Here is a 9,938-nt window from a genome sequence, read left to right on the forward strand (position 1 = left end):
GTCATTTAAAAGTGGTGAAAAATATATATCAGCATTGAATTCTTCTTCATTTGTCTGCAAAGAACTTCTCTTATAGATGATTATTATTTTTTTTCTTTCTTTCTTCTTTGTGTGTGCTAAAAAGAGAAATTGGAAGTACATTAAAATTCTGCTTGGCACAAGAAGATGGCAGGGGGATGGTTGTTAATTGCTCAAACCCCAGGTTTTTAGCTCAGATATTCTGCAGGATGGCCTCTGGAGCCTGCAGGAGGCAGTCCAGGTTGCTGCCAGGGATGGAGCCAAGTCCTCTCCTGCCTGGTCCTGGTGCCGTGACACCTGTGCCTGAGAGACTGTGCACTCCCACTGAAATGATTTCTCACTGGGGACATCATCAGAGTCCCCAGTCCCAGCTGGAGAATCAGACCTTCTGCAGTTTAGTTAGACACCTCTGTACCTTTGGTGTACCCTCTAGAAAGCAGGGCCATGCACTTCCCCAAAGGCCACATAAGCACAGCTGCTATGTGCGGTGTTAACCAAGGAGTCATAGGAAGAGAGCTCACAGCCAAGGAGTCAGTGGGGCTTGGGGAGGCTGTGCTCAGAGGGTTTGGAGAGTAGTCTTGGGACAAGAAGGGATGCCCATATATTGATCCACATCTCATGTCACACTGATATGTTGGCACCTGGGGCTCTGCAAAGCCCATGACAAACCGAGAAACCTCGTATGAGATTTGGATCTGGTGTTTTGCACAGTGCTGCCTCCTTTCCTGCAGCAAAAGCAGTAAGAAGAAGACAGAGCAAGAGCAGTCTCCTGAGCAGGGAAGAGATGAAATCCCCAATTGACACATGAAGAGGTAGAAAGCTGGAAAAGAATAAAGGCAATACCCCCATGTTGCCTCCAAGTTCTCCCTATCTCCTGCCCTCATCTGCTCGTCCTTGCCTTCCCTCTGCCTGAAGTGACCACTCTGAGGCTCATGCCAGCGCCCTGCATCCCATAAGCTGGCCATTGGCTTGCATACAGAGGGATGGACAGGAGCATGGGGGAAGCAGGGAAGTTCCTGTCTTGTGAGTGATGGGTCTCTCATTGTCTGCGTCTGCTACAGAATCTCCATTTCTTTATTTTTGTCACAAGTGATAAAATTTAAATTCACTACCAGCATCATTCAGGGAGCAGCAAAGAGCTCATGGCACTTGGTCCAGTACCAGGGCACAACGGCTTTGTGGCCAGTGAAGAATCTCTGGGACAATCTGACTATTAATATTCATTCCTTTTTTTTTACTCCTCATTTTCAAGTTCATTCCTACAGAAAAGGTCAAACACATACTACTCCTCAGTAGTACATTATTGGCCAGCTCAGGGGCCTTTTCTGCCATGTCAAAAAGGGAACAATCAGGAAAGAAGGAGCATTGGTGCCCCTGAGGCTCAGCTACAGACTGTGATGGCTTTCACCTTCAGATCATGGGTCTGAATCTGGGTCAGGCTGGTGTTGGCTACAAACTACAGCCCAAAAGCCAGACAGTGGTTCCTGTGAAACAGTGGCTCCATGCAAACCCAAAAGACAAGCATCTACACTGTTGTTTGTTTCTTTTCAGAAAGTAACAACCCCATAAATATTTAACCTATTGGTAGGGTCTGACACTTCTCTTCCTCCTCCTCCTGCCTCTCTAGTGGATGGTTCCAGTGCATCCAGCTGGACATTAGGTTGACTTTAAAAAAGCAAAATGGAAAAGCGAATTGAATAATTAAAGCATGAGAAGGATGGTTCAGTGACCCAAGTACTAGCAGAGTGTCTATAAAGCTGCAGATACTTCTCTCTGCTGTCTCACAGACATGCATGGCAAAAAAGTCAGGCTTTCTGACTCTTTTCTCATAAACTGGCATAATTTAATTTCACTGGGTTGTTTTGAGGATTAATGCATTAAAGATTGTGAGCTAGGTTCTCTGTAATGATGGCACCAGAAAGTCTAAAAATGCCTTCAACAGATAAAAACTTTGCAATAGGATAGGTGAATTTTTTTCAGTGGTGACTTTGAATACAATCTGATTAAATCTGAAAGAGAACAGAGATTAAAGTAAACAAAATGGTAGTTATCATTTGTATTCAGGCACCTGTAAACTTGGGTAGAGCAACTGAATGCCATTACTATTTCTTGGATCAAGCTGAAGTAATGGAACCAAGACCAACAACCTCCTAGCTTGACACTGGGCTCCTATCAGACTCAATTTTTGCAGTATGATCCTATCTCTAGTCACTGGTTCTGTGAAGGTGAACACCTCTTGCTGCTCAAGACCCAAACGGATTTGGCCAACTTGCTCTAGTTGCCTCTCCATCTCCCTGTCCTGGTTTGCTGGGATCTCACAAGAAACAATCTCATTCTTCCTGGAGTCTCTAGCTAATTTTGGTCCTAAGCAGATGGCAACCACTTTTTGAAAATATGTATGTGACAAGAAGAAACATTTAGAAGAAGCAGGTGTCTGGGAAATGGATTCTCATTTGTCCTTCCCTCCCCCTTTCCAAAACCCGATCATTTCCCTGTTAATAAGCTCTCTGACTAGAATGTGGCACTAACCTTTTACAATTGATGCCAGTGACATTTTGACAGTCCCACATATGGGCCTGCCAAAAGCAGAAGGAATATAAATTTGCAATTTGGTAAAAAGCTGGGTAAGCAGCCAAAGCAGCTTGAGGGAAGGAGGAGAAAAACATCAACCAGCCAAACAAAAACCCACTGCACAGATGTTACATACAGCAAAAAAGGAAAAGCACATCCACAGCTGGATGTACCCCAGCTTGGAAAAAAAGCCCTAGGCATCCATTAAGCCCAGTCTACCCTGAGATGCCTTCCAACAGATTCTCCTCATGTGGCAAATTTAGGGAAAGTCTTTCCTAGCAGCAGGGAAATGGGACATGGCATTCAATCTGTGCAAACTGTCTGGTTAACATCAGATGTCACAGAACTCAGCAGTTGCTCTAACAAGGAATCTTCAATATCTCTACCAGTGTGACCAGCCATAGAGAAACAACTAATTTCTAACAGTTTTGTGGAGTGCCTTTGAATTTATTTTCAAGGTATCTCTCTGCAAAATGTCACTGACACTTCACAGATTGGCTCAGCTACTCGGTGTGCATATCACACATAACACCTCATGCATCTTCCCCAAATTTATCTGTATTGAATCCCCTCATATTTAGCTGAAAGCTAACCTCCAGAAAGTGGTCCAATCATCATGTGACAAGATGAATACAAGAAAAATGTCGCACTTAGTGGCTTATTCAGCTGCTTAATTAACTCCCACTGTTAGAAAGACAATCCTGTTCTTTCATTTTTGGTATGTCTGGTTCCTGCATCTAGGCATGGTTAGGCTGACACTGAAAGCACAACCTCAGAAAGCTGTGTATTTGCAGTCTGGGAACAGTAAGCCTGGTGAAAATCAGATTTACTATTTTTGAGAAATTTTCCCTGAAGTGTTTTTTGTGTTGAAGAAATAATAGTAGGGTAGCTGCTGGATCACTGCACTGCCATTCTTGTGGGGAGTGTGAAGCCTAAGACCTCTCTGAAGCAATGTCACTTAATAGGCAGGGGACTCTGGCCAAGGCTGGACCATGCAGGGGTGTTTCGTGCGAGTGCAGGATATAGATGACTGCTACCAGTACGACTTTTATAAGAGGTAGGGCTTGACGGGACTGGGAGGATGATGTGGGTCAGAAGTGCAGGGTGTCCAGCAGTCGTGACAGAGAGCATGCTGGATTTCACCATTACATGCTTGATCTGAAGTCATTCACCTGTCAGACTTCAGGAAACAGCATGAAGTTGCTTCCAAAGCCAATATACCATATTTAGCTCTGACCACTTCTGGCAACACATTGCTTCATCTGAAATAACTGGCAGGATCCAACTTGGCATGTGAGACTACCTGTTCTCAGATTACAGAGTGGAAGTTAGTCATTATTTGGCTACAGCCCTGCAAGCAGGCAGAGATTCCACACATGGCACAGGACAGATTGAGCCCCTGTCTCATTCTAGCAATGCTGGTGACACAGAACACATCGGTGTTCAAAAAAAGCTCTCTCCTCAAGTCAGCTCATTCCCAGTTTTGTAGAAGGCCTACCTGGCCCAGCACCCAGTTCCCACCCGGCAGAGGGCATCATTTATTTCTCTGACTTCCCAAGCCACTAAGGAGATGTGCTGCTTTTTCAGGAAAGAACTATCCTTGCACAGGCTCCCCTGATGGCAATCACAGTGGAAGCACTGGTGAGTGGCAGATTTTTCTATGGCAAGTGTTGGCACTCCTGCTGCTGCTATCATTACAAAAGCCTACACCAAACCGGTGCAACTGTGGGAGATTTTCTGAGAAATGACCAAGTATCAGTGGAATTTGGTCATTTTAAACAGCCTCTTTCCACTGACCGACAGGATAGAAGGATGAAAAGCCTTGCACTTGTATGGGCTCTCGTATGACCTGTTACCTTTTACTGGAAAGCACCCCTGGATCTTTGCTAAGGAAAAGAGCAAGTGCTGCTAATGCAGCTGAGTCCTGCAGGCAGCACTCTGTCCATAGCTCCAGGTTCCAACAGAGTAGTGTGAAGCCATGAGATGTGGCTTGAGGTCTCTGATTGGCCTGTTACTTGCACGGTAAACAGGATAGAAGAACACTAATTCCTGAGAATAACACTATAAATTACATACAAGGTTATCTAATATTACCTAAAACCAGTAAACAACTCCCTCAACATCACCAACAGACCCTGCTGATATTCCTTCATACCACATGTTTTTCAACTGCCTCCCCAAACTGTGGATTATATTCACTGCCATATACACACCAACCCAGAAACTGAGGTCCCTGTGCACAGAGACTCTGAAGCCTGCAGGCTGTACCACGACATGAGGATAAAGGGTGCTGTCTGACTTTAAACTACCTACCTCATCCATCAGCCAGGAGCAGGGCTGGTTATGTTTCGAGATGTGCAAAAAGAGAGAAAAGGAAAGAGGTGACAGTTATAAATGTTTTGCAACCTGAATGTGCCATTAATATATGTATGCAGTGTATTCCTACCATTAGGTGTTTGTGCACAGCCATAATAAATACCATGTTCAACAGCAGTTTCACAAAACCACTCCATGATCTAGAAAAACTAGCAGTGAAACAGAGCTTTCTGTAGCTTTACTGAGAAAAAAGAAATATCCCTGCACTTACTTAGATCCTTGACTTGGTGGAAATTTGGAGCAACTCCAATGAACTCCTATACAGTTTAATTACTCACAAGTATATTGAAATGACCAGATAGCTAAGTGGTCAAAACCTGCTCCATAAAACACGTACTTGATTTCCATGCCCCAGAACAGAGTTTTAATTAGCTTCCAAATTTAGAAATACTGATATAGGATGCATGACGTTACAACATCTCCATCCAAGAGACTCTTCTTTGGGGAAGGGCAGCTATCTTCTTTCTTTGCCTGTGTGATGGTTCAGTGGCTGTGCTCAGAAGTCAGAGTGCTCACCACAGTGCATCGCTTTCTTTATGCGTTCACCTTGAAGGCTGAGTCTGTGATACTGGTATAGATCAGATAAGTTTTTATGCAAGTTGGAAGGTAACTGCCAAACTACTTTGACACTTTCCTCACACTGCCCGGGTGCTGTGGTGCTGCATGTGGACACATGTACATATGTGCTTTGGTGGTCCATTCCCCCTTGCACAGTACCATCTCACTGATGCAGGGCTCAGCCATGGCCCCAGGATGGCAGCCTGCAAGTCAGGACCAGCTGTGGCCAGACTCTCCATTTGGCCAGATGCAACATCTCCAGCCTGTCACTACAAAAACCTCCTTAAGAACTGGAGGAAAACAAGGTTCTATGTTAAATCTATATGGTCAGCTCAGAAACAATGTGGCTGGTGGTGGTGGGCAGCAGGAAGAGGCCCAGCAGGGCTGACCGCCTAGCCTTGGTATCCCCTGCTGGGGTGACAGCCCCTGGCCCATGAGTGCTGTGGTCTCTCCACATCACAGCCAGGCCTAGCCCTGGCCAAGAACACATCAAATCTCAAACCAAACCCTGAGCCAACTTGCCAGTTGGCCATCAGACTTGCCTGGTTGCAATAGGCCTGCCTGGGTGCTGTGTTCCCCGAGGGGCAGCCAGCCCCTGCAGCTCCCTAGCAGCAGAGCACCCCAAGAGCAGTGCAACAAAATGTCTGTGTTGTTATCTGTTCAATTCTGCTTTTCTACTGTTTTTGAGACGTTATAAAAGAAGGACATTTAAGTATCACTTTAAAAATATTGATATGCTCCAAATAAAAATAAAAAATTCTCATATGGACATTTTCTTGCAATAAAACTTCTGTCTTTTAATTTCAAACAGCATTTTGTGTTTAACTGCACGTAGATTAAAAAGAAAATGGAGAAAGGATTAAAAAAGGTTAAGTAAAACAATCAAAGCATCTCATTTCAGCCAAAATTCTCTTGGCTGCTCCAAAATAAATTGTTGTTCATTTTGCTGAAAAACTTCTAAAGCCACCTGCAGCCCTTCCACCATGCTGTTTTATTCACTTTGCCTTTCCAGCCAGAAAGCCCTTTATTCCAACAGCTCCGTCCATCAGCGCAGCACCTGAGTGGAGGCAGAAGGCTAATAATATCACTGGCAAGAATGAGAAAGCTAAACCTGGAAGCCAAGCTTTGACAAGCAAGTAAAAACAGAATTAGTGCTCAAATATTTTGTTTCTCAGATGACATAAGGTTTCCTGTTTCTGCCTACCCACAAGTGATTAAATTGATTTAGAATCTGAAATCCTTGCTAGCACATTTTCTCACTTTTAAGGAGCTTTTCAGTTTGCCTGCGTTGGCTGGTTTGCTCACTTCCAAATGGGTCTCTCCAAAACTGATGCAACATTTGAAGATGTGATGGGTACATATGCAAAGGTGGGGCCAACAAATGGAGGGAAAGGCCTGCTGTGCATTTCTAACAGTCACACATTTCCTAATTCAGTTTAACCTCTTTGATCTCATCGCGCAGTACGAAGTATCGAAAGGTAATGAAAAGATTGCAGGCAAGTCTGCTGCATTTGCATATCAAAACACGTGTCTCAGCCCAGTACAGAGTGATACAGTAAATACACTTCTGATAGATGGAAAAACATCTTTTGATTGGGAAATAACAGCTTTCTTCCTGGTCGGGTAGTGCTCAGGTATGTGTAATAAGAAAAAAAATCCAGGAAACTGACAGCGTATCAAAAAGTGATGCAGAATGGAGCCAGGATTCACTTCTCTTGCAATCCACTAGGCTACAGGCATGATTTATCTCCCTTTTTCCCTTAGTTACTAACAGTAAAGCAGGAGACAGACAGCTATGCCTCAGACGACAATGATATATCCCTTAAAATAACCTATCCTGCCAAAAGCTCAGTTGCCAAAAGATAGGATGCATTTTATCAGAGCCCAGAATCCCAGTCTCCTTTTCTTTAGCTGAAGCCTGCCCATCTAGAGAGATGAGACATGTGTCCAATGCATGCATTTTTAGTAGATATACCACCCTTCCCCTTACAGCTGCCAGCCTACACTCTCCGGCTATCTCCCTGCCTTTTCTCCTATCTGTTCTTCTATATCCATCTCTGGTACAAATCCCCTCCTTTTCTCTGTCTTCTCTTCTCTGCCTTGTAGCACTCTGGGTTTTCATCGTCTTTGGCTCCTCCTTTCTTAACACACATCTCCCTTTCCTTTCTAATGTTTCCCTATAATTTCCTACCATCTCCTTTCTCTATCTGTCTCTAGGTTGACACATCTTAACACCCTCCCAATGACTTTTAAGACATTTGGTAAGCTTTACTCAGGTATCAAATTTCTTATTAGGTCAAAAGAAAACATTGGGGAAATCAGTGGCCAGATGCAATGATTACAGTTCAGCACAGACAAAAGTGACACCAGTATGATGTGGTCCCAGATGAAATTTAAATAATTGGTAAAATGCAATATCGCTGATTTTCCACTTTCGCCTTCTGTGGTATCTCCAGGGCTGAACTTGGATACTTTATCTCTGCATTTCTTACCTTAATGTAGTTGCTTTCTCTTATGCATAAACTCAGCCATTCATATCTTAGATTTCTGCTGTTTGATATTTTCCTCTACTCTTTTTACCCATGAGTTACTGATACTCTTAACTGTAACACCACTTCATGTTTTCCTTAGCAATTTTACTGTGCTTGTTTGAAGAATTTGTTTGTTTTTAAATCACACACAATGAACTGCTTAAAAAAGCCAAAGAGAATCCTACCTTCTCATAATTTTTGTGGCTTGATGACCTGAAGTAGCAGCTTTGTAATATCACTCTTCCTAATTTAACCTTTTATTGGATGTGTTCACTGTATGGCTGTGGTGTCACACACCCAAAGCACACTAGTGACTTTGGCTTTCACTTTCAATCCATGCTTTTGTCCAGGGGCTCTATATAACCAACCACTACAGCAAGGGGTGCAGAGGATGCTCAGCTGTGTCAGTGTCTCTGTGCTCCAGGCTCCACTCTCCCAGCAGCTGTGCTCCATCCATGGTGGGTTTCTAGGTCCTGGCATACCCATGGTCAACTGAGACCTCTTCCTTCAGGGAAGGGATATCCCCAGAGCCACCGAGTCCCTGCAGCCCACCATCCCACTGTGTTCAGTTAGCTACAGAGGAAATGTGGCAACTGCTTGGCTCACTCTGTCTACACCTCCCAGTGACCTGAGTCTCACACAGCTCTCAATAACCACACAGCATCTAGACACACCAATCATTAACAACTTTGCTTAATTGCATCCTAATTTCTGTATGTAGAGCCTATGAGCAAGATTTCAATTAACTTTAACTATTTGTAAGTTTTATGCATCTCCATCACTCCATTAGGATTATTTGGGGCAAGACAAAGATAAACACAGACATTAACACTCTATAAAGAATTAAATTTTAAATTAACTTTAATGGAAATATTAATTATCAAGTTATTTATAAAGGCTCATAAAATTGTTTTTCTAGTCATAGAAGGTACTTTCTATATATTTGGGATAGGTTTGTTCTGTCTCCCAAACGAAAGAGAGATTGTGAACCACTTTTGATCTAATCTGGTCTTCCCATAGAGTCATACTCAGCAATTCTTATTAGAAAGAGCCTTCGAATCCTCAAATCAAAGACCCATCTAAGTGCAAAGTCCTATTTGGGTTTTCAGTGAACATTCTTATTAGCATGTGAAAAGCTAAGAAATGTTTAGCTCAGGCTGTAACACATTTAACTGAACCAAACCTCTTCTTGCTGGGAGGAACAGCTGGGAATACGCCAGACCCTTAAAATGAAGCCCCTTTAAAGTCAAGCTCCACTACGGCCCTTTACAAAAGGGTAAGAAGCTTCAGGGTTTGAAGCTCTGTTGGCACATAACTTAGTAGGCATTTTCAAGTGAAGAATTCCGTATGATAAATCTGAAGGAAAATGCATCTGTGTAAGAGGATGCGTCCTGAGTCGAGACTTTGGATTCACTTATTAAGCAGGCAGCTTGGCAACAAGAAATGCCAGGTCAGGTTTTGCTAGCCACTAGATTTGCCCTGTTTGCTGGCAATTTCTTAATTTTAAGCATGGCTGCATAAGTAGTCAACAGCCTCCCATGTGCTGCAGCATTATCAGCTGCTGTTCAGCCAGCAGACAGGTTTCCCAGCTGCAGAGCTGTCACTTGGTGGGATACTCAGAGCCTGGCAGTGGCTTCATGTGGGCCCCACACAGGGACAGTCACTGGCCACCTGTAGGGCAGAGTCTGACTGCACAAGCCTGCAATTACAATTACAGGGACATCTCTCAAACCCTGGGCATGTTTGTTCCCTGCCATCTCCCCACAGATGGTTTTAAAAATGCCTGGAGGATTTGCTCCAGAGGATGCCTTCAGACATCTCTCTCTGGGTCATGGCAAGTGAGTCCATACCACTGGGGCTGGGTTACTGGGAAGCTCCATCCCT

Source organism: Chaetura pelagica, unplaced genomic scaffold, assembly GCF_000747805.2.
Source record: "Chaetura pelagica isolate M959 unplaced genomic scaffold, ChaPel_1.0 scaffold92, whole genome shotgun sequence".
Lineage (NCBI taxonomy): Eukaryota > Metazoa > Chordata > Aves > Apodiformes > Apodidae > Chaetura > Chaetura pelagica.